At 45.6% G+C, this 26,052-nt stretch overlaps 1 protein-coding gene across 1 annotated transcript in view; it reads right to left on the bottom strand.

Moving 5' to 3' along the window:
• LOC126195287 (uncharacterized) overlaps positions 1 to 26,052 on the bottom strand; it is a 710,394-nt gene that overhangs the window by 43,233 nt on the left and 641,109 nt on the right. The gene's annotated exons all lie outside the window — the stretch shown is intronic.

Below are 26,052 nucleotides of genomic sequence, written 5' to 3'. Positions count from 1 at the left end.
AAGTAACTATATTACGAGAAATCAAGACTTCAGCCACCTGTAGGTACTGAAATGAAACTATGGTTAAGGTTGACAATTTTTGCTGGGCCAGTGTTCAAAGTCCGATGCTCCACTTCTCTAAATGATTGCCTTGACCGTCTCGGCCATCCGGACACACTTCTCTCCAATACAAATTCCCAACCTCCCAACCACAGCCTGTCACGCGCAAGCAGTGTTCCCATCCATTAGACCCACTGCTCTGTAGCATATGCTAAGACCATATATATAATTTTTTTTCAAGTAGAAGGTTGTTGTGGTGATGATCTCTTTTGGAGATCACAAATGTTAAACAAATGGTGAACAGAAGCTGACGACTAGCCGCTTCTACGGCCACATACATAGCATGGACAACAACAGACTCACAAACAGGATTTTTGGTGTAGGAAATAGTTGAATCAAAAACGCCAACTGGTTTGAAGAAGTAGAAGAAGACCTGAAACAAGTAGACATCAGTATTGAAATGATAAATGTGAGAGACATATGAAAAAACAAAATTATGAACACGAAATTTGAAGTAGAAGAAAGGAAGAAAACGGGCAAAATATGGACAGAGCAAAGGAAACAGAAACACAGTCAAAGAGTGATTCGGGAAGAGAAAAAAAGGAAGGAAACAAGAAGAAGATAAATATTTATGTAATATTCAGGTTAATCACTGTCGTGGTGTCAAAAATGTGTCTGAACGGGTATGGGGGCTTTCAGTGCGGATGCACCGTATCTCCCGAATCCCTGCAGAACTTAGCGAATGCTGTGAGCATTGGGGCTAATGCCGGGGGCGGTACGGTACCTTGAGGTTGAGAATTTGGATTGGACGGGAAGAATGTACGGATGGCTGAGGAAGTTAAGGCAACCATTCTAGAGAAGCAGAGCTTCCAAGTTAGACGCCCGGTCAGGCAAAAATTTTCAACCTTCACCATTAATTTACACTCCTGGAAATTGAAATAAGAACACCGTGAATTCATTGTCCCAGGAAGGGGAAACTTTATTGACACATTCCTGGGGTCAGATACATCACATGATCACACTGACAGAACCACAGGAACATAGACACAGGCAACAGAGCATGCACAATGTCGCCACTAGTACAGTGTATATGCACCTTTCGCAGCTATGCATGCTGCTATTCTCCCATGGAGACGATCGTAGAGATGCTGGATGTAGTCCTGTGGAACGGCTTGCCATTCCATTTCCACCTGGCGCCTCAGTTGGACCAGCGTTCGTGCTGGACGTGCAGACCGCGTGAGATGACGCTTCATCCAGTCCCAAACATGCTCAATGGGGGACAGATCCGGAGATCTTGCTGGCCAGGGTAGTTGACTTACACCTTCTAGAGCACGTTGGGTGGCACGGGATACATGCGGACGTGCATTGTCCTGTTGGAACAGCAAGTTCCCTTGCCGGTCTAGGAATGGTAGAACGATGGGTTCGATGACGGTTTCGATGTACCGTGCACTATTCAGTGTCCCCTCGACGATCACCAGTGGTGTACGGCCAGTGTAGGAGATCGCTCCCCACACCATGATGCCGGGTGTTGGCCCTGTGTGCCTCGGTCGTATGCAGTCCTGATTGTGGCGCTCACCAGCACGGCGCCAAACACGCATACGACCATCATTGGCACCAAGGCAGAAGCGACTCTCATCGCTGAAGACGACACGTCTCCATTCGTCCCTCCATTCACGCCTGTCGCGACACCACTGGAGGCGGGCTGCACGATGTTGGGGCGTGAGCGGAAGACGGCCTAACGGTGTGCGGGACCGTAGCCCAGCTTCATGGAGACGGTTGCGAATGGTCCTCGCCGATACCCCAGGAGCAACAGTGTCCCTAATTTGCTGGGAAGTGGCGGTGCGGTCCCCTACGGCACTGCGTAGGATCCTACGGTCTTGGCGTGCATCCGTGCGTCGCTGCGGTCCGGTCCCAGGTCGACGGGCACGTGCACCTTCCGCCGACCACTGGCGACAACATCGATGTACTGTGGAGACCTCACGCCCCACGTGTTGAGCAATTCGGCGGTACGTCCACCCGGCCTCCCGCATGCCCACTATACGCCCTCGCTCAAAGTCCGTCAACTGCACATACGGTTCACGTCCACGCTGTCGGGCATGCTACCAGTGTTAAAGACTGCGATGGAGCTCCGTATGCCACGGCAAACTGGCTGACACTGACGGCGGCGGTGCACAAATGCTGTGCAGCTAGCGCCATTCGACGGCCAACACCGCGGTTCCTGGTGTGTCCGCTGTGCCGTGCGTGTGATCATTGCTTGTACAGCCCTCTCGCAGTGTCCGGAGCAAGTATGGTGGGTCTGACACACCGGTGTCAATGTGTTCTTTTTTCCATTTCCAGGAGTGTATTTCAATGCCTCTAGTTGGTTAAAGTCCTGATATCTCGTAATTCACTAATTACGTTAGTTTTATCCACCCGTACACTGATGAAGTCAAACTAAAAATGTGTGATAACTTTTAAAAATTAACTTTAAAATTTAAACAATGGAAAATCCAGGATGGAATGTAACAATATTATGAGAAGGATAATTCAAAATTGTTAAGGATTTCGTGGCCATTTGTTGACAAACTGCCTATTGGCTTCTGTCTCGGGTTCTTCGGCTGACGTTCATCTAATTATTTTTCTGACGTTTCACCAGCACGAGTGGCTGGCATTGTCAAAGCTTCACCCTCCAATGCCTCTGTGGTCATGTGTGTGCGACATGCGAATCTTCACACATGCAGAGTATACTGACTTGGTGTTTTTCTATTGTTTGTCCAATGCGAATTCCAGAGCTGCTGTGCGAGGATAGCCGACCGCGGTGGTCTCGCGGTTCTAGGCGCGCAGTCCGGAACCGTGCGACTGCTGCGGTCGCAGGTTCGAATCCTGCCTCAGGCATGGATGTGTGTGATGTCCTTAGGTTAGTTAGGTTTAAGTAGTTCTAAGTTCTAGGGGACTGATGGCCGCAGCAGTTGAGTCCCATAGTGCTCAGAGCCATTTGAACCATTTTTTGTGCGAGGATACCAACAACGATTTCCGAATCGTAGAGTGTCAGATAGCAGCGTGTTTAGCAGGGTGCTTCATGGATTGTTTTAGCGTGGTACGCTTCCCAGCGTAAATGTTGTTTCTGAACGTCCCGTACAACAAACTCTTAACCGGCCGTGGTGGCCGAGCGGTTCTAGGCGCTACAGTCTGGAGCCGCGCGACCGCTACGGTCGCAGGTTCGAATCCTCCCTTGGGCATGGATGCGTGTGATGTCCTTAGGTTAGTTAGGTTTAGGTAGTTCTAAGTTCTAGGGGACTGATGACCACAGAAGTTAAGTCCCATAGTGCTCAGAGTCATTTAAACCATTTGAACAAACTCTTAATGGAGTTGAGAATATTCTTCAAGTAGTAGAACGCAACCCTACTACTAGCTCTAGAAGAACTGGTGCCCAACTTGGTATTCCACAAACACTAGTGAGTCGCACAGCACACGAACACGGTCTGTATCTCTTTCATCGGCAGAGTGTACAACATCTGCATGAAGGAGATGCTGCCGTCCGGCAAGAATTCTGTCAGTGGATCGTTGCCAATGAGCGATTAATTCGGCGTATGCTGTTCACTGATGAGTCAACATTTACCCGCAACGGAATCAACAACACGAGAAACTCTCATAGACGGGCAAATGAAAATGTGCACTCTACAGTGGAAACGAATTTTCATCAACGTTTCTCAGTCAACGGGTGGTGCGGTATTATTGATAACCAACGCGACGGTCCAGTTGTTTTAGATAACCGTCTTACTGGGACACGGTATCTTGAGTTTCTTCAGAATGTGTTACCAGAATGCGTGGAGGATATCCCTTTGGGAACACGAGCTCGTGTGTGCTTTCAGCATGACGGAGCTCCTACACTTTCCGTACGGCCAGTGGCACAGTATCCCTACACGACGTATCCTGGTAGTTGGATCTGTCGCCGTGGAGTCATTGCTTGGCCAACAAGGTCACCCCACTGGATTACTGTTTGTGGGAGTGGCTGAAGAGCGTCGTCTACAAACGCAGAGTGGCCACAAGAGAGGAACTTCTCGCTCGTATTTCACATGCTTGTGACCAGATAAAAAAATGCTAAACTTATCTCCGATTGGAAACACAACACCTGTCTACAAAACCAGCAACATCCATTTAAGTTGACGGTGGACTGTTTGAACATCTTCTGTGACAAAACGTACACAATTAAACAAACCATAACATAACAGTATCTTAATTTATAGTCACCTGCACCTTTCCCGTTCCTAGCTGTTTTCATTGGTTTACCCGCAGAGAGTTAAGAAAAGGGCACATGTTTATTAGAATTTTTTTGTTCAGAATCACCCGTATTATCACCTGTCAAAGCATGTACCTTTCCTCCTGACTCGCCCTGTATATGTGAGAGCTGTTCTGAAGGTAAGATTCTATTGGTTATGGAATGGAGACTACTGTGAAAATCAGAAGTGTTTTAATTACAGCAGTTAGCTGCAATTCCAGCTATTTCTCTACACAGTCGCTGCTGCGACTTAGACATGTGTCATAGGAATGTACCAGCTTTCCAGTATCTGTCGCCTGTCATTTCCAACAAGTCTCTACACTGGTCGACAGAACGCTGTCTGTACTGCAATGCTGTCCACGTGGCCAGCGAGTCATGTGAGCAGAGATGAAATTCAGGGGTAGCCTGCAGGGTGCAGCTGAGAAATGTTATGAAGAAAGAAATGCATGACAGTTGTGTTATGTGGGTTGCTTGAAATCAGGCGAAATCTCTCACAAGGCACTCACACTTCGCAGGAGACACCATTTACGTAGGTATCTTTACATGCTCACTGCCCACTCAGAACTGAAAAGGGCAAATGTGGTGAGATTGTTGGGTGTACGAGACATAGCTCAACATATACACTCCTGGAAATTGAAATAAGAACACCGTGAATTCATTGTCCCAGGAAGGGGAAACTTTATTGACACATTCCTGGGGTCAGATACATCACATGATCACACTGACAGAACCACAGGCACATAGACACAGGCAACAGAGCATGCACAATGTCGGCACTAGTACAGTGTATATCCACCTTTCGCAGCAATGCAGGCTGCTATTCTCCCATGGAGACGATCGTAGAGATGCTGGATGTAGTCCTGTGGAACGGCTTGCCATGCCATTTCCACCTGGCGCCTCAGTTGGACCAGCGATCGTGCTGGACGTGCAGACCGCGTGAGACGACGCTTCATCCAGTCCCAAACATGCTCAATGGGGGACAGATCCGGAGATCTTGCTGGCCAGGGTAGTTGACTTACACCTTCTAGAGCACGTTGGGTGGCACGGGATACATGCGGACGTGCATTGTCCTGTTGGAACAGCAAGTTCCCTTGCCGGTCTAGGAATGGTAGAACGATGGGTTCGATGACGGTTTGGATGTACCGTGCACTATTCAGTGTCCCCTCGACGATCACCAGTGGTGTACGGCCAGTGTAGGAGATCGCTCCCCACACCATGATGTCGGGTGTTGGCCCTGTGTGCCTCGGTCGTATGCAGTCCTGATTGTGGCGCTCACCTGCACGGCGCCAAACACGCATACGACCATCATTGGCACCAAGGCAGAAGCGACTCTCATCGCTGAAGACGACACGTCTCCATTCGTCCCTCCATTCACGCCTGTCGCGACACCACTGGAGGCGGGCTGCACGATGTTGGGGCGTGAGCGGAAGACGGCCTAACGGTGTGCGGGACCGTAGCCCAGCTTCATGGAGACGGTTGCGAATGGTCCTCGCCGATACCCCAGGAGCAACAGTGTCCCTAATTTGCTGGGAAGTGGCGGTGCGGTCCCCTACGGCACTGCGTAGGATCCTACGGTCTTGGCGTGCATCCGTGCGTCGCTGCGGTCCGGTCCCAGGTCGACGGGCACGTGCACCTTCCGCCGACCACTGGCGACAACATCGATGTACTGTGGAGACCTCACGCCCCACGTGTTGAGCAATTCGGCGGTACGTCCACCCGGCCTCCCGCATGCCCACTATACGCCCTCGCTCAAAGTCCGTCAACTGCACATACGGTTCACGTCCACGCTGTCGCGGCATGCTACCAGTGTTAAAGACTGCGATGGAGCTCCGTATGCCACGGCAAACTGGCTGACAGTGACGGCGGCGGTGCACAAATGCTGCGCAGCTAGCGCCATTCGACGGCCAACACCGCGGTTCCTGGTGTGTCCGCTGTGCCGTGCGTGTGATCATTGCTTGTACAGCCCTCTCGCAGTGTCCGGAGCAAGTATGGTGGGTCTGACACACCGGTGTCAATGTGTTCTTTTTTCCATTTCCGGGAGTGTATATATATATATATATATATATATATATATATATATATATATATATATATATATATACACTCCTGGAAATTGAAATAAGAACACCGTGAATTCATTGTCCCAGGAAGGGGAAACTTTATTGACACATTCCTGGGGTCAGATACATCACATGATCACACTGACAACCACAGGCACATAGACACAGGCAACAGAGCATGCACAATGTCGGCACTACTACAGTGTATATCCACCTTTCGCAGCAATGCAGGCTGCTATTCTCCCATGGAGACGATCGTACAGATGCTGGATGTAGTCCTGTGGAACGGCTTGCCATGCCATTTCCACCTGGCGCCTCAGTTGGACCAGCGTTCGTGCTGGACGTGCAGACCGCGTGAGACGACGCTTCATCCAGTCCCAAACATGCTCAATGAGGGACAGATCCGGAGATCTTGCTGGCCAGGGTAGTTGACTTACACCTTCTAGAGCACGTTGGGTGGCACGGGATACATGCGGACGTGCATTGTCCTGTTGGAACAGCAAGTTCCCTTGCCGGTCTAGGAATGGTAGAACGATGGGTTCGATGACGGTTTGGATGTACCATGCACTATTCAGTGTCCCCTCGACGATCACCAGTGGTGTACGGCCAGTGTAGGAGATCGCTCCCCACATCATGATGCCGGGTGTTGGCCCTGTGTGCCCCGGTCGTATGCAGTACTGATTGTGGCGCTCACCTACACGGCGCCAAACACGCATACGACCATCATTGGCACCAAGGCAGAAGCGACTCTCATCGCTGAAGACGACACGTCTCCATTCGTCCCTCCATTCACGCCTGTCGCGACACCACTGGAGGCGGGCTGCACGATGTTGGGGCGTGAGCGGAAGACGGCCTAACGGTGTGCGGGACCGTAGCCCAGCTTCATGGAGACGGTTGCGAATGGTCCTCGCCGATACCCCAGGAGCAACAGTGTCCCTAATTTGCTGGGAAGTGGCGGTGCGGTCCCCTACAGCACTGCGTAGGATCCTACGGTCTTGGCGTGCATCCGTGCGTCGCTGCGGTCCGGTCCCAGGTCGACGGGCACGTGCACCTTCCGCCGACCACTGGCGACAACATCGATGTACTGTGGAGACCTCACGCCCCACGTGTTGAGCAATTCGGCGGTACGTCCACCCGGCCTCCCGCATGCCCACTATACGCCCTCGCTCAAAGTCCGTCAACTGCACATACGGTTCACGTCCACGCTGTCGGGCATGCTACCAGTGTTAAAGACTGCGATGGAGCTCCGTATGCCACGGCAAACTGGCTGACACTGACGGCGGCGGTGCACAAATGCTGCGCAGCTAGCGCCATTCGACGGCCAACACCGCGGTTCCTGGTGTGTCCGCTGTGCCGTGCGTGTGATCATTGCTTGTACAGCCCTCTCGCAGTGTCCGGAGCAAGTATGGTGGGTCTGACACACCGGTGTCAATGTGTTCTTTTTTCCATTTCCAGGAGTGTATCTATATCGTGACTGGGCCAAATGTCACACGAAATAAGTGTCAAATGAAAAAACTATAAAGAACGAAACTTGTCTAGTTTGAAGGGGGAAACCAGATGGCGATTGCGCTATGGTTGGCCCGCTAGATCGCGCTGCCATAGGTCAATCGGATATCAACTGCGTTTTCTTTTTTTTAAAATAGGAACCCTCATTTTTATTCGTGTAGTACGTAAAGAAATATGAATGTTTTACTTGGATCACATTTTTCGCTTTGTGATAGATGGCGCCGTAATAGTCACAAACATATGGCTCATAATTTTAGACGAACATTAGGTAACAGGTAGGTTCTTTAAACTAAAATACAGAACGTAGGTACGTTTGAACATTTTATTTCGGTTGTTCCAATGTGATACATGTACCTTTGTGAACGTATGCTGTTGCAGCGTAATTACCTGTAAATACCACATTAATGTAATAAATGCTCAAAATGATGTCCGTCAACCTCAATGCATTTGGCAATACGTGTAACGACATTCCTCTCAACAGCGAGTAGTTAGCCTTCCGTAATGTTCGCACATGCATTGACAGTGCGCTGACGCAAGTTGTCAGGCGTTGACGGTGGATCACGACTGCAAATATCCTTCAACCTTCCCCACAGAAAGAAATCCGGGGACGTCAGATTCCGTGAACGTGCGACTAATCCACCTGTCATGAAATATGCTATTCAATACCGCTTCAAACGCACGCGAGCTATGTACCGGACATCCATCATATTGGAAGAACATCGCCATTGTGTGATGCAGTGCAACATCTTGTAGTAACATCGGTAGAACATTACGTAGGAAATCAGCATACATTGCAACATTTAGATTGCTATCGGTAACATGAGGGCCAATTATCCTTCCTCCCATAATGCCGCACCATACATTAACCCGCCAAGGTCGCTGACGCTCCACTTGTCGCAGCCGTTGTGGATTTTCCGTTGCCCAATAGCGCACATTATACCGGTTTACGTTACCGCTGTTGGTGAAAGACGCTTCGTCGCTAAATAGAACGCGTGCAAAAAATCTGTCATCGTCCCGTAATTTGTCTTGTGCCCAGTGCCAGAACTGTACACGACGTTCAAAGTCGTCGCCATGCAATTCCTGGTGCGTAGAAATATGGTACGGGTGCAGCCGATGTTGATGTAGCATTCTCAACACCGACGTTTTTGATATTCCCGATTCTCGTGCAATTGGTCTGCTACTGATGTGCGGATTAGCCGCAACAGCAGCTAAAACACCGACTTGGGCATCATCATGTGTTGCAGATCGTGGTTGAAGTTTCACATGTGTCTGAACACTTCCTGTTTCCTTAAATAACGTAACTGTCCGGCGAACGGTCCTGACACTTGGATGATGTCGTCCAGGATACCGAGCAGCATACATAGCACACGCCCGTTGGGCATTTTGATCACAATAGCCATACATCAACACGATGTGTGTGTGTGTGTGTGTGAAAACACATTAAACAGGTAATGTCAGGGAGAATCGAAAAAGCTTATTGGAGATAGGAGATGTTAACATCGTATACGTCTTAAAACAAAGAAGTAGAACTCTTACTCGGAATAAGCGGGTGTTTCTCTCCGCTCCGATACGCCAGTCTCGCTTAGAACGAGCGCTTCACCACACTTCCGCAGCTGACAACTGACGTGATTGCTTTACGTGTTGGGAACGATGTCACGTGCTGTCTGTAAGTCCGATCTCGACGCTTCTTCCATTCCCGTTCCGCACGCTATGATGAATATTTTAAAGATTGTTAAAATGTTTTGCCACCAAACACTATCACTGTTAGTTGGTGTAGGTCGATGAACAGTTCTCTTTGAACAGACTTCTTTTCGGCATGAGTAACGGTTCAGGAAACTATCTCTTTCAAGTATGGTATCGTATCTGACAGCCTTCGCCATGCCTCCCCACCCGGCGAAGACAGCATACTGCGAATTTTTTACCAAACAGGTTCCTGAACTGCTCCGGTTCACACAGGAAGAGGCCACAAGGTGTCAAAAGAAAAGAACGTCCAACATTGGCTAATTTTTACCCCATAAAGGCCCAAAGAAGGAGGATAATGGAGTTTACCGTCTCGGCAAATAGTGCTCAGCTAGATCGGGAATCAGCAGTCAGCAACATCTGAACAGCACTGAACAAGGCTTAGTCACAGCCTAGAGTGTGCTAATATGAAACTTCTTGGCAGATTAAAACTGCGTGCCGGACCGAGACACGAACTCGGGAGCTCTGCCTTTCGCAGGCAAGTGCTCTACCATCTGAGCTACCCAAGCACGACTCACGACCCGTCCTCACAGCTTCAATTCTGCCAGTACCTCGTCTCCTACCTTCCAAACTTCACAGAAGCTCTTCTGCGAACCTTGCAGAACTAGCACTCCTGGAAGAAATAAGCTCTTGCCCGCGAAAGGCTAAGGTCCCGAGTTCGAGTCTCAGTTCGGCATAAAGTTTTAATCTGCCACGAACTTTTCATGTGTTATATTGCTTCCTTTCTAGCAGAACTGCTTTCCTTTGTCTACTTCGTGCTTTCTAGATTTGAATTATATAGCCGATCTTATTTATGCTAGAGTACCTTATTACACAAGTCTTTCTCCGGTGTAGTACTCGTCATTCGTATTCTGTACTCGTCATACTGTTCACTCCATTCAAGAGATCTAATTCTTCTTTAGTTTCACTGATGTTAGCAACTTCATCGGTGAATCTCATCATTTATATATTTTCACCCTGACTGAACCCCACTCTTGAAATTAGTTTTATTTCTATCGTTGCTTCATCGATGTACAGATTGAACAGTAGGTGCGGAAGGCTCTATTTTTGTCTTACATCCTTTTTAATCTTAATATTTCGTTCTTTGTCTTCCAGTCTTGTTGTTTCATCTTGCTTCTTGTACATATTGTGCATTGATCATCAGTCCGTACAGCTTACAGCTATTATTCTGGAGATTTCGAACATCTTGCACCATTATACACTGTTAGATGACGTTCCTGGGTAGAAAAATCCTATGAACGTGTCTTGATTTGTCCTGAGACTTATTTTCATTTTCAATCTCAATATCAGAACTGCGTCACCGGTGTTACTTGTCTGAAACCCAAACTGATTGTCAAAAAACATATCTTCAATAAACTTGCAACACATCCTGTATATTATTCGTTTCAGGAACTTGCAAGGATGAGCTGTGATGCTCATGCTACATTTGTCGCACATATCTGTCTTTGTTATCTTCGGGCTTGTGTAGATAATATTTTTGTCAGAATGTCTTTCGGTATGGCTCTAGTCTCACAGATTCTACACACCAACTTGAGTAGTTGTTTGGTTGCCACTTGACCCAGCATTTTTAGAAACTCCGAAGGAATATTATCTTTCCCTCCTACCTTAGTTCGTCACAAGTCTTCCAAAGCTCTCTTTGATTGTAGTACTGAATCCCCTAGATCCTCCACATTTCTTTTTCTAGCACATCAGGCAAGTCCTCCCTCTTACAGCGCCCTTCTACATATTCCATCTGTCTGTTTGTGGGGCGGCGGGTGGTAAAGTTTGGTTATTTCTTTGTATTGCCGTTCTCAACACAGGCTCTCTAACTACAATGTTGGCAACCAGAAAGTGATTAGCAAAAACGTGAAGCCTGCAATTAGACTTCACTGCGACCACTCTGATGGAGAATTAGAGGGCAAGTTCAGAGCTCATCTACTGCGTGCAGTACAACTAAAATAATTCTCTCGCTAAAAGTATCTTCACTATATTCTGAAAACGATAAAGCGTAAAATTGCAGACAAATGATTACCCATATCAGCTATTGAACTATCAGAGCTGTTCAGAGTCTATTGCGCGGATCCTATTATCCCTAGGCAACGAAACTGTTCGTTAACCGTTATCGATGTAAATCTTCAAAGTGAATGCTCGCCAAAATTTGATGTTAATATTTATCAAACGCCACGCTAGTAATGGTAGAAAGTCTGTCCTGCAAGCGACACATGAAAATACGACATATGCAAACTGAGAATAAATCACTGGAGTCGTTGCGTTATTAACTCTTTACCCCAATGCGAACTCATTGTTAAGTGCATACCGAGTTACATAATACGGCATCCAAGGCTGTTCCTGGCAACTGCACAAACGCGACACGGCTTCCGACATGGAGAGCGTGCTGATACGAATCTAGAAGAGAACTGGGGTCTTACTCTAGCTCGCATGCTCTTATTTACACTCCTGGAAATTGAAATAAGAACACCGTGAATTCATTGTCCCAGGAAAGGGAAACTTTATTGACACATTCCTGGGGTCAGATACATCACATGATCACACTGACAGAACCACAGGCACATAGACACAGGCAACAGAGCATGCACAATGTCGGCACTAGTACAGTGTATATCCACCTTTCGCAGCAATGCAGGCTGCTATTCTCCCGTGGAGACGATCGTAGAGATGCTGGATGTAGTCCTGTGGAACGGCTTGCCATGCCATTTCCACCTGGCGCCTCAGTTGGACCAGCGTTCGTGCTGGACGTGCAGACAGCGTGAGACGACGCTTCATCCAGTCCCAAACATGCTCAATGGGGGACAGATCCGGAGATCTTGCTGGCCAGGGTAGTTGACTTACACCTTCTAGAGCACGTTGGGTGGCACGGGATACATGCGGACGTGCATTGTCCTGTTGGAACAGCAAGTTCCCTTGCTGGTCTAGGAATGGTAGAACGATGGGTTCGATGACGGTTTCGATGTACCGTGCACTATTCAGTGTCCCCTCGACGATCACCAGTGGTGTACGGCCAGTGTAGGAGATCACTCCCCACACCACGATGCCGGGTGTTGGCCCTGTGTGCCTCGGTCGTATGCAGTCCTGATTGTGGCGCTCACCTGCACGGCCCCAAACACGCATACGACCATCATTGGCACCAAGGCAGAAGCGACTCTCATCGCTGAAGACGACACGTCTCCATTCGTCCCTCCATTCACGCCTGTCGCGACACCACTGGAGGCGGGCTGCACGATGTTGGGGCGTGAGCGGAAGACGGCCTAACGGTGTGCGGGACCGTAGCCCAGCTTCATGGAGACGGTTGCGAATGGTCCTCGCCGATACCCCAGGAGCAACAGTGTCCCTAATTTGCTGGGAAGTGGCGGTGCGGTCCCCTACGGCACTGCGTAGGATCCTACGGTCTTGGCGTGCATCCGTGCGTCGCTGCGGTCCGGTCCCAGGTCGACGGGCACGTACACCTTCCGCCGACCACTGGCGACAACATCGATGTACTGTGGAGACCTCACGCCCCACGTGTTGAGCAATTCGGCGGTACGTCCACCCGGCCTCCCGCATGCCCACTATACGCCCTCGCTCAAAGTCCGTCAACTGCACATACGGTTCACGTCCACGCTGTCGGGCATGCTACCAGTGTTAAAGACTGCGATGGAGCTCCGTATGCCACGGCAAACGCTGACACTGACGGCGGCGGTGCACAAATGCTGCGCAGCTAGCGCCATTCGACGGCCAACACCGCGGTTCCTGGTGTGTCCGCTGTGCCGTGCGTGTGATCATTGCTTGTACAGCCCTCTCGCAGTGTCCGGAGCAAGTATGGTGGGTCTGACACACCGGTGTCAATGTGTTCTTTTTTCCATTTCCAGGAGTGTATATAGCCACAGCGCGGACCGCCGAAGGCGCAGTCGACAACATTTGGCTCACTGACTAGCCGCTGGGCTAGCAGAACACCACTTTAAGTTACTAAATAATTAATTGCTTGATTCGCTGAAGGCCAATGAAGCTCTCGATTTATTTTTGCAATCAGCACACAGGTAAGTATCTATAATAAAATTCTGATGTGGCTACGTTAAATACTTTTGGCGAAAGAATTATTTTAGTTGTACTGTACGCAATAGATGAGCTCTGAACTTGCCCTTTGGAGAGACGCTACAACTATAGTTTTATAGCTACCTTTTTGAAACTTGTCACATCTTTGTTATTATAGCGTATCTTCATTCTACCTAAAACTAAACACCCTAGCTTTATCTAATCACTTACTTAATCTATCTTGTTTCTGTACTCTTAGGACACAAAAACAGAAAATCATGAATTTCAACCAAAATATTACTTTGTGAGATCCAGCATGCTGTTTCCACTAAATTACAGTGAGAAAGGAATCCGAATATAAATTTTGAAGTTTCTAGCTCCTTCCTGTTGCGCCGATGATTTTTACGCAAAACGTCAAAATTTCGAAAACCGTTTGAGTCACCAAACTGAAACTTAACACATTATTATTTTAGCATCACTCTTGACATGCTATTAACTTTTCAGATTATTTACTTTACTTTTAAGGTATTGCGCAACATTCGTGACGTCATAGCTAGTTAGAGCGGACTGGGCTGGCACACAATGGAAAGCATATGAATTCGATATGGCGTGAGTAGACTGCTTCGCTACATGTTGTCTTGTCTAAGTTCAACAGCGAGATACGGATTTCATTCTTCACGCAGATATCCTTGCTTTTAGTTTCACTAAAGGTTAAATTTTCCTTTCTACAGGTTGAATCAGCCTTTCGTTGACCGTTACAGTGAGCGAATTCGAGCACTGGTTTGCACAGTGGACTCGCATTCGGAAGGACGACGGTTGAAATGAACGTCCTGCCAACCATATTAAGGTTTTCCATGTTTTGGCTTAACCACATTGGCAGATACCGGGTTGGTTCCATTGTACAGAAGATGGCGAGTTTCGTTCCCCTTCCTTCCTCCTTGTCCTCCGTCAGTAATGACCAAGTTGTTTACGGGACGTTCAACTCTAATTTTAGTGTCCTTCAGTGAACATTTACTTTTCGATTTCTTATTCTTGGAGCCATTTTGTCTTGTCTTCCTTGCACTTCCAGTTCAATTCATACCTAAGTGATGTATACAGCGGTATTCCTGTCTGTTGCTGAACATTTTAAATTCTTTCTTCGACTAGTTGTAGTATTTCATCGGTCACCCAAGCTTTATTCGCAGTTACCTCCCTTGTGTCAATGTTTCTCCAACTTATGTGATTGTCCTTTTTCCCTGCCATTCCTCTTGAACTGAATTGGCTATTGCGCTATTCAGTATCGTTGCATCTACAACCCCAGAGATCTTCATGTGCATCTCATCTTTCCTCAATACTTCAGTATCCCCCTTCTTCGCACGTTGGCTCTTACGAACGATTCTTTTAAACTTCAGCATGCCTTTCATCATTACAACATTGTGACCTTAGTCTTTATCTACGCCTGGGTACACCTTACAATACAGTATCTTATTTCGGAATCACTGTCTGTTCACGATGTAATCAAGCTAGAAACTCCCAGTGTCTCCAGGCCTCATACATCTCCTGCTCTCGTGGTTCCGAACAGTTATTCGCTATTGCTAGCTAAAATTATTGCAGAGCTACATTAATCTTTCTCCTCTCACATTCCTGGAACCAAGCCCATACTCTGCCATAACCTTCTCTTCTACTCCTTTCCGTAGTACCACGTTCTTTTTCACTATGATTGTTAAAATATAATCTTCATTTACATACTGAATTACTCGCTCACTACATTCATATACCTTCTCTACTGGTTTTGTCGATTCTTATGAGAACGACGACACCCATGAACTATTTACACTTACTCACTCTGTGACCTATTTTCCAATTCATTAACTTATTTCCATTCCGCCTCACTGATTCTCTTTATGTCTAGTTTGAGTCTTTACATTTTCCTTTACAAATTTTCTAGCTTCCTTACCTCATTCAGACTTTTGACATTCCACGACCCGATTCGTTGATTATTCAATCTTTTTCTCATATTAAACGGCCTCTTAACAATCGTCTAACGGGGATTCGATTGGAGAACTTAGTTACTAGTCAAGGACATTACCTATATACCACGGAAGATAAACTGAGGAAAACCGTTATTCATTTTTGTAGCTGTGGAAGTGGAACGGCGCCTCGGAATGCCGGGTTGCCGGAAGCAAGTTTGCACGTCTAAATGGCTGTCTGCGTCGACTACCTCTTGGTCGTCCCACCGCAAACAGTTCCCGGCGGACAAGTTTTTATTGTAGTCAAACAAAGGTGCACAACGTTGCCGCGTCAGCGCCGTCTAGATTAGCATAAATTTGCATCGTCTGTTCCGCGCAAGTCCGCTGAGAGCTGTAGATGCCGGCTAATCTTATCGCACGGAGGACTGTCGTTTTAGCCTGGAGCAAACGACACTTCGAACGTGATGAAAGCAAGAATTACTCACTATTTCTGAGAAATTTGTTCTTCTACGTTCTTTTCCCTCCCTCACCGTAAGGTAAAACGATTAAATCGCTGAAATTTTGTTTCTAAAGTACGCCTCTCGGGGGTTTTGCGGCAGGATGTAGCACGTTTTTCTTTTTCTTTATTGTTGTTTCAAGCCTCCCCCTGCCCTTTACGGGCCTGGGATTGGCTGTCAGCGGATACAATTTGCTGCTCTTCAGCGACATCAGGGGAAAAGTTCAAAAAAAAAAAAAACCTTAATAAAAAAACTGCACACGGCGTTTGGCGAAAATAAACGTTTTATACATTAAAAGTATAGATTGTCAGTTGTATAAGTTGAAATATGAAAGCTTGTTTCGGTGATTAACTATAATATAGACACAGATGAACAGAAAATAAGTGTCGTACACGAACATGTAAAGACAGACAGCTGCATAAAGTAAAACGGTAAGGTCGACGTGTGACTTACTAAAATGCATACATGGATGAGTGAAGACATGAGTGGAAACAGACTGCCAGAGAGAAGGGTAGTGCGTAGGAGAGGGGTGTTTGGAAAAGGGATGCGGGAACCAAGACTTGCGAAATGAATGAAGAAATTTGGAGGGAAAGGGAGCCCTGACGACGGATGGGTGGTAGCGAACTCTTAGGTCTGGTAGGATGGGTCATATGGTACATGTTACGAGAGTGTTATAATGGTTACTACAATAAAACAATAGCCGAAAATAATGAAATGTGAACCCCAGATGCGTACGATAGAGTACACATGCACAACACGTATCGTCCATGGAAGCTTAAGCTTCATTGGTTCAAATGGTTCAAATGGCTTTGAGCACTACGCGACTTAACTTCTGAGGTCATCAGTCACCTAGAACTTAGAACTAATTAAACCTAACTAACCTAAGGACATCACACACATCCATGCCCGAGGCAGGATTCGAACCTGCGACGTAGCGGTCGCCCGGTTCCGGACTGTAGCGCCTAGAACCGCACGGCCACTCCGGCCGGCCTAAGCTTCATTAATTAAATGCTTAATGCCAACAAGAAAGTTATCAGGCGCAAGATCAGAACTGTTGCGTCAAGTCAAACTTTCTGTGCTACAAAGGAAGTCTTGGCGCCTGCAAGAGGGCGTTGGAGCGCAAATACGTTTCCCTTGCCCCTCAATTTCGCTTGGCTTATGAGATACATACGTAGCACACACGTATGAAAAACTTGGAATTACGCAATGGTCAACGATCCGAATCATTTTCTAAATAATGACAGAGAATAAAATTGTCTGTATTCGCTACAAATAATCGTAAAAGTAAGAGTTGGTGAAATCCTTTACAAAATCGCCTACATATCACCTGTTTCCGTAATTTACAAATATTTATTTTAAGAGAAGACTAAAACACATATTAATTTCATAAGTAAAATGTCATGAACTGGCTATTTTACGAAGTGGGTTACAACGCTCTCGTCGGTCCTATGTGATTGTTATTTCATGAAGGTAGTGGTAGTAGTTAGTGTTTAACGTCCCGTCGACAACGAGGTCATTAGAGACGGAGCGCAAGCTCGGGTTAGGGAAGGATTGGGAAGGAAATCGGCCGTGCCCTTTCAAAGGAACCATCCAGGCATTTGCCTGAAACGATTTAGGGAAATCACGGAAAACCTAAATCAGGATGGCCGGAGACGGGATTGAACCGTCGTCCTCCCGAATGCGAGTCCAGTGTGCGAACCACTGCGCCACCTCGCTCGGTATATTTCATGAAGGTATTTCAGTTGTAACCACAAGGAGATTTGAAAAGACATTGAATTAAATTCTATGTTCACGAAGTGAATCAGGATCGTAATTATTTTGTTCATTTCGACCGGGAAACAATCCACAAAATATTCTGGAAAACCAGTTTCGTCTACTTTCCGTTTGTTCATTGATCAAACGATAGGAAATGGAAGGACTGTTAAAGTAAATTTGTAACTCTTCTCCTTTTCGCTGATACTCCATTCTCCAGGTGTAATCGCGCGCCGCTAGAATTTTCCTACAGTGTTATGGTCGTCTGAATGCATCCTGAGTCGCCGACCTCTTGTGCAGCGCACGAGTTACTTTCATAATTCGGTGTCCACATCTCGGTGTTGATGATAGAACATATGTGCCTAATTGCTTGCTGTATTTTCGAAAAAACCTCGTTTCAATACCTAGAATTATTTATAAGGTATGATGATTTTTATGACCATATGACTCCCAATGCGCAAGGACCTGAATGGACGCGTCGGACATAAAATCCAATAACTCGAGAACGAAATGGGATTCTCTTCTGCTCTCAATTTTAAATAAAATTTCGATAACTTATCTACAATTCATTCACTGCAATGTATGAACAAAAATCAGCGGTACGCAAAGTTTACGCAACGCGTTTTCATACCTGCAAAATGTTTAAAATGTGCGCAGTGTTTTAGTTAATTTGATGTAGCACAATAATTACGTCATACAACGAAAAGAAATGCAGCCCTTTATGGAGCGTGGATTTCAGACTGTAAGATTTACCAAAGTCAAATTTTTTCACCTAACTTTTTTTTCGAAAAATCGGATGATAAGTGTTTCATTTCGGCCGAAACGAAGTCTTTCAGCACAAGCACCAGCATTTAGCGAGCAGTACAGCCATAACAATAGTCACCTTTGCACGGAATGCAGAGAGCACGCCTGTAGCAGCGAAAGTGTTAACTGTAGTGGACTGACAAGGCAGCCAGTCCACAGTGACGGGTAACCGAAAGGCACGCGTACACACACGCCAACTGGCGTTAAGTCTGAAACAGGATACGTGATGAAAGCTATAAAGAAAAGAACGGAGCTTCTCGTATACTTAACTTTAATTCTTTGTGGTACATTTCTCTTGATAATACAAGTGAGACTCTCTCCAGATATGGTTAATGGCGCCTTGCTAGGTCGTAGCCATGGACTTAGCTGAAGGCTATTCTAACTGTCTCTCGGCAATTGAGAGAAAGGCTTCGTATGTGTAGTCGCTAGCAATGTCGTCCGTACAACTGGGGCGAGTGCTAGTAAGTCTCTCGAGACCTGCCGTGTGGTGGCGCTCGATCTGCGATCCTGACAGTGGCGACACGCGGGTCCGACATGTACTAATGGACCGCGGCCGATTTAAGCTACCACCTAGCAAGTGTGGTGTCTGGCGGTGACACCACATTAACTTATGGTTATGGCCTCATAGATGTGCTCCCAGGGCGCTGTTGTTGCTTGTGTAAACGTGTTTGCTGTACCGTTCTCTAATTTCTGTACTCGTCTGCCCGACATACGTAGGAGCAGCTGCATGACCAGCATTCAGTGTTATGTGCTCCCGCATTACAAAATTTATTTGGTTTGTGCTCTAAACTATGGCGCAGGAATTTCGCTAGCTTTCTATTTGTCTGCAAAACCTACATGTATCATATGTTTTCTGAAAGAATTAGCAACTTTTTCAGATAACGAGACATAATGCGGCAGAGATAAACACTGAAGAGCCAAATAAACTGGTACTTCCGCCTAATATCGTGTAGAGCCTTCGCGAGCGCGCAGAATCACCGCAACACGACGTGGCATGAACTCGACTGATGTCTGAAGTAGTGCCGGAGGGAACTGAATCCTGCAGAGCTGTCCGTAAATCCATAAAGAGTACGACGGAGTGGAGATCTTTTCTGAATAGCACGTTGCAAGGCATCCCAGATATGCTCAATAATATTCATGTCTAGGGAGTTTGGTGGCCAGCGGAAGTGTTTAAACTCAGAAGAGTGTTTCTGGAGTCACTCTGTAGCAATTACGGACATGTGGGGTGTCACATTGTCCTGTTAGAATTGCCCAAGTCCGTCGGAATGCACAATGGACATTAGTGGATGCAGGTGATCAGACAGGCTGTCTACCTACGTGACATCTGTCACAGATGTATCTAGACGCATCAGGGGTCCCATATTACTCCTTCTGCACACGCCCCACAGCATTAAAGAGTCCAGCAGCTTGAGCAGTCCCCTGCTGACATGCAGGGTCGATTGATTCATGTGTTTGTCTCCATTCCCGTACTCGTCCATCCGCTCGATACAATTTGAAATAAGACTCGTCTGACGAGGCAACATGATTCCAGTCATCAACATGACAGTGTCTGTGCTGATGGTCCCAGACGAGCCATAAAGCTTTGTGTTGCGCTGTCATCAATGGTACACGAGTGGGCCTTCGGCTCTGAAAGCCCATATCGATGATGTTTCGTTGAATGCTTCACACGCTGGCGCTTGTTGATGGCCCAGGAAGGAAATCTGCATCAATTTTCGGAAGTGTTGTACTTTTTTCACGTTAAGCGATAGGGTTGTACTTTTGTCACGTTTGAACGATTCTCTTCAGTCGTCGTTGGTCCCGGTCTTGCAGGATCTTTTTCCGGCAACAGCGATGTCGGAGGTTTGACATTTTAGCGGGTCCCTAATATTCACGGTACACTCGTGAAATGGACGTATAGGGAAATCCCCACTTTATCGCTACCTTAGAGATGCTGTGTTCCATTGCTCGTGCGCCGACTATTACACCTCGTTCAACCTCGGCTGGATCTTGATATCCTGCGATTGTACCAGCAGTAACCAATCTAACAACTACGAAAGGCACTTGTCTTATATAGGCGTTGCCGAAAGCAAGGCTGTATCCCGCCTATTTACATATCTCTTTATTTGAATAGTCATGCCTATACGAGTTTTTCTGGTGCTTCAGTGTATATATTTCTTGTTGACACCTACAAAAAGGATTTTTTTCTGTCTTCTAAACACATTTTCACTCATCTTCCTAATATCACCTTCCCTGTAGCCATTTGCCTTGCCTGTCTGAATAATGGTGTCATCTTCTCTATTCTTATTCTCCTCACCTAAGTGAAACCTAACGAGTCTGTGAAACACTGAATTAAGAAATGCTCTTTTTCTGCGATCGCGGATGGCTTGAATCTGCTGGAACAATTATATCGTAAGCTGCTGGCTTGCGAAAGACATGTGATTTTCACTCCAATTTAGATTTAATGTAATTAAGGCACAATGCCTGTTTTGATAAGTATAGCGAACAATGCTGGGGTATGATGCCGTGTCACTGAATTTCAGAAAAGAAGAAGGAAGGAAGATTAGGGTCTAACGTCCCGTCGATAACGGTTTCATTAGAAACGGAGCACAAGCTTGGACTGTGGAAGGATGGGAAAGGAAATGAGCGTGCCTTTTCAGGGGAACCATACCTGCATTTGTCTTAAACGTTTTAGGGATATCGCAGAAAACCTGAATCAGGACTGCAGGACACCGATTTGATCCCTTGTCTTCCCGAATGCGAATCTAATGTGCCAACGACTGTGTACCCCACTCACTTTCAGTGAAGAACTATAAATTTCTGTCAGTTCCTCACTTAAATATTTATCTCGTTCCAAGTTGCTACAAAAGGATAGCTACGGCCTCACCGAGATGATAAATACGCACCTTCATCTACTTCTTTACTCAGCAAGCTACTTAACGATGTGTGGCAGTCGGTACTTCCGGAGGCACTAAGCCGCGCGGGATGAGCCGAGCTGTCTGAGGCGCTGCAGTCATGGACAGTGCGGCTGGTCCCGGCGGAGGTTCGAGTCCTTCCTCGGGCTTGGGTGAGTGTGTTTGTCCTTAGGACAATTTAGGTTAAGTAGTGTGTAAGCTTAGGGACAGATGACCTTAGCAGTTAAGTCCCATAAGATTTCACACACATTTCAACTTTTTTTTTTTTTTTTTTTTTTTTTTTTTTTTTTTTTTTTTTTTGGAGGCACTACAATTTCTTCCCTTCCTAGTTTCATTCATGAATAGCGAGGGGAAGAACGATTGTCGATGAAGCTACTACTTCTCCGTTTTCTTCGGCGATACTATATCGGAAATTCAAAAGCAAATTCTCAGTAACGAACAACACCTCTCTTGTAGTAACTGCCTCTGAACGTTGTTAATCGTCTTTTAAACCTTCTCGCGCTTAGATAAGCGATTCGTGCTACACGCTACATTTATTAGTTTGCTATTTACTTACGACGAGAGTCACTTCGGCTGTTAAGACATTTTGAAGCTTTCCTGCAATATTAATAACAGTAAAATTGTTTGTATAAATTTATAACGTTAGTGATTACGGCTGTGTTAGTAATTATTTACTTTGCATTTTGGATGTCACATTATAGCGTCCTGGAATGTTTTGCTGAAATGAAATGAAATGTATTGTGGCTAGGCCCTCCCATCGGGTAGGCTGTTGTAGTTTGTTACAAATTTAAGTATGGTCCTAATTTTTTCCCACTATGTTCATTTGACAGGACATACAAATGACCCACCAAAAATTAAGCAGCTTACATACTAAAATAATAAAGGCACAGGCTGGTCATACGTTCACTAAACTTTCGCTACTTGTGATCGTAGATCTAGGAAACTTTGTGGATACATTTTTAAGGACACATGGAAGAGAAGTAATGGAGAAGCCATTGAAAGACACACATTTCTTAATTGCATATTATGAATACGTTACAGGTTGCAAAAGTTGCTCGTTGTGACAACCATCTGTATCCACCAGAGCCTTGCACTGCGATAGAGACTGCTCAACTGCGGCCCGAAACATCCCACGTGGGATATTCGCTACCGCCCCTCGAGAAGTTCATCTGGAACCTCCAAAGTGTGTGAGTGTCCTCTTTATAACTCCTGTCCTTCATATAAATCCAAAGCCAATAATCGTACAGGATCAAATCTGGTGATCCTGGTAGCCACGCAGTTTGGAACGATCGACCAATGATTTTGTTATTTCCAGGTGTGTTACGGAGTGACAGACTGACATCCCGAGCAACGTGAAACGGAACTCCATCTTACATCAAAACAGCTCAGTACAAAGCACCTCTCTCCCGTAGAGCAGGGATTACATGTTGACGAAGCAGACTGCAGTAACGTGTGCCGTTCACGGTGCATGTCCTTGGTCGCTGGGTTCCTCCCACGTTGGGAAGTCATGACACTAATACTACTAACAACGCAAATCCTGCAACGCCAGTCTGAAAGTCGTTCTCATAAATTTGAGCACCCATACGGTAAATAGTTTGCCGTCTACATTGGCTGAAGTAACGAAAGCTTAATTATAACCACCCTATATAAAAAAAAGAACTGGATAGACTTTTGGACTTGACAATAGCTTGACTAGAAGAAGGGATCGGTTGGTAGGACATGTTTTGAGGCATCAAGGGATCACAAATTTAGCATTGGAGGACAGCGTGGAGGGTAAAAATCGTAGAGGGAGACCAAGAGATGAATACACTAAGCAGATTCAGAAGGATGTAGGTAGCAGTAGGTACTGGGAGATGAAGAAGCTTGCACAGGATAGAGTAGCATGGAGAGCTGCATCAAACCAGTCTCAGGACCACAGGACCACAACAACAATAAGCAATAATACCAACTATCATAGGTTTCACGTGTTTAGGAAACGTATCACGTAAAACATTACTATTACCAGTCACTCTTGTCATAGAAATTCATATAATCTTACATTCTTTAAATCAATGAGCAACCGAATTACAAATTTACCACGTGACACTGACGCAGTACAGAAAGAAGTAACAACATTAAGTCAGATAGCACAAAAGATTGCTTTTACCCCCGTGTTAGTACTCAGATTATACTATCAATGCACACAACCAAACACGCAAAATATAAATACAGAAATAACTCTGATGAGAGGATAAAATCACAGACCCTACTCACATCACAACACGACACATCTACTAAATTTCAGGAAAACTCAATAATCAATATAAATGATGAAACTGAAAACGGTTCTTCCTACAAATGAAACTTTAAAGCCAAAATAGATTAAAGAAAAACGAAAATCCCGATCTCCTCTAATTCAGGAATTATAAAATCTCATTTTTGCAGTGGACAAACTGGTAGGAGCTTCACAATTAGGTTCAGAGAACACACTCGACATTGTAAAAGTAATCCGTCAACATTTCACATGTTCTTACACAACTATAAAGACAAAGCAGAACGAATGGGAAATGCATTGAAAATACTCCATCGCGTACCCATAGGAACCACAATGAGTATTCTGGAACAACTACAGATTTATACCCGCTCGGACTCATAATCTGATGAAATTGTTAACGAATGAATGGAGCTAAGTCGATCCCCATCACGTAAGGTAAATTCGTTTCAGAAGGACACGGCCGAGTTCCTTCCCCGCTGTAAGCTAGTGCTCCGTCTGTGACGGGCTGTTGGCCGACGGGACGCTAAGCTCTAATCTTCCATTCTCCCCTTTTTTTCTTCTGAGACAGACTTGTTAGTAAATTCCTGTTGCTATAAATACAAATTTATTTTCATGAAAAGTCGGTATGTAAGGACACGGCCCATAAGAATGCCAGTCAAACGCTTAGGTTCAATGGAATAAAATCAAATAAGTCAACAAAATCACAAAGTATCCCAATGTGTATACTTTGATAGGAAACCTTTGTTTTCAAGTTTAGAATTGCCAATCAGTAAACAATGTTTTCACTACTGTTGTTTTTCGACGTTGGAGGACCATGAAAGCAGTATGGGTTCGATAGCAGACTATTACAAAATTTCACAAAATTCGTTAGGTGCTTTTAATAACAGTTTTACTATCGTTCTTTGCTCTCCTCTGCGATAAATGAGCTAAAATGATTCGTGACAATCCAGAAAATGTGAATGCACGTAACTTATGTTATTGACAATGTCTTCCATAACAAAGGCTGTACACTGAGGCGTCCCGCTCTGTTCGCTTCATCAAGACGGCTTTTAAGGCGAGTGAACTTTGCATTCAGTAAGTGCAGGAGGCGGACATACGGCCCCTCCCCTCCAAGCTGCGCTCTGTGCTCTTGCTTGTCTAACTTCTCTAACTTCAAGATTTTAAACATGGCTGCAACAGCAACTGTTGAAATTCTTCACGATAAAGGATGACAGCCAAAAACAGTTGCAGGATAAAAATTTATTAAAATTTCTCTAACTTCTTCCGCTGCCTCCTGTTCAACGATGTACTGATCAACGACGTGAGCTTGAAAGCACAGGGATCAAACTTCGGTGTTTTGACATATTTCACATTCTGAAAGATTTTGGTGGTGTAAAGTGCTTCGAATCGAAGCAGTTTTCCTTAACTATGACAACGAAGGATAGTAATCAGTTTAGAATATCATTGAACCATTTTAAACACTTTCAAATAGTAGTAAATTTTAAAGTCGTGTCAGCACCTTTCACATAAGGACAGATGCTTCCCTTGCGTGTCATTCCACTGCCTGTTTCCGCTGGAAATGTGTTTTCTTTGACAGACCGGAAAGAAAGGCTTGACTCTTACTGACATATGATTTCTGAATGAATACCTTGTGCTACGTGTCATGTCTTAGTCTAAATCTCATCAATATAAGATTTATGGCTTAGGAATTCTCAAATTTCAGGAACTAATTAGCTGATTAGCTACTATTCTGGCAATTATCAGCACTTGTGGTTTCGCTTCTTTATACAATTTTTGTACAGACGCTATAACCACATAAAAATGGTTCAAATGGCTCTGAGCACTATGGGACTTAACATCTGAGGTCATCAGTCCCCTAGAACTTAGAACTAATTAAACCTAACTAACCTAAGGAAATCACACACATCCATGCCCGAGGCAGGATTCGAACCTGCGACCGTAGCGGTCGCGTGGTTCCAGACTGAAGCGCCTAGAACCGCTATGCCACACCGGCCGCCTATGAACCACATAACCACAGCATTTTTCTGTATGCCTCTTACTGTTGACATTCGCAAATAATGCGATAGGTATAACCTTCTGAAAAAGGGCATTAACTGACTGAAACCGGTAAAGAACTTAAATGTCTTTTATGTGACTTGTTGCTTATTAAATCGTTACATACAACTACAGTTGCTGAGGATGGATAAAATACTAAATTTGATAAGAAGTGCACTATCATGATTTGTATCAAGGAAATTTCAAATTTTTGTCTTGATTATATTCTAATGAAATGAGTAATTAAGAAGTGGAAATGA

The sequence above is a fragment of the Schistocerca nitens genome, chromosome 7 (genome assembly GCF_023898315.1).
Source record: "Schistocerca nitens isolate TAMUIC-IGC-003100 chromosome 7, iqSchNite1.1, whole genome shotgun sequence".
Taxonomy (NCBI): Eukaryota; Metazoa; Arthropoda; class Insecta; order Orthoptera; family Acrididae; genus Schistocerca; species Schistocerca nitens.
Note: the sequence above shows the minus strand (reverse complement) of the source record. Positions and strands in the feature narration are given on the sequence as shown.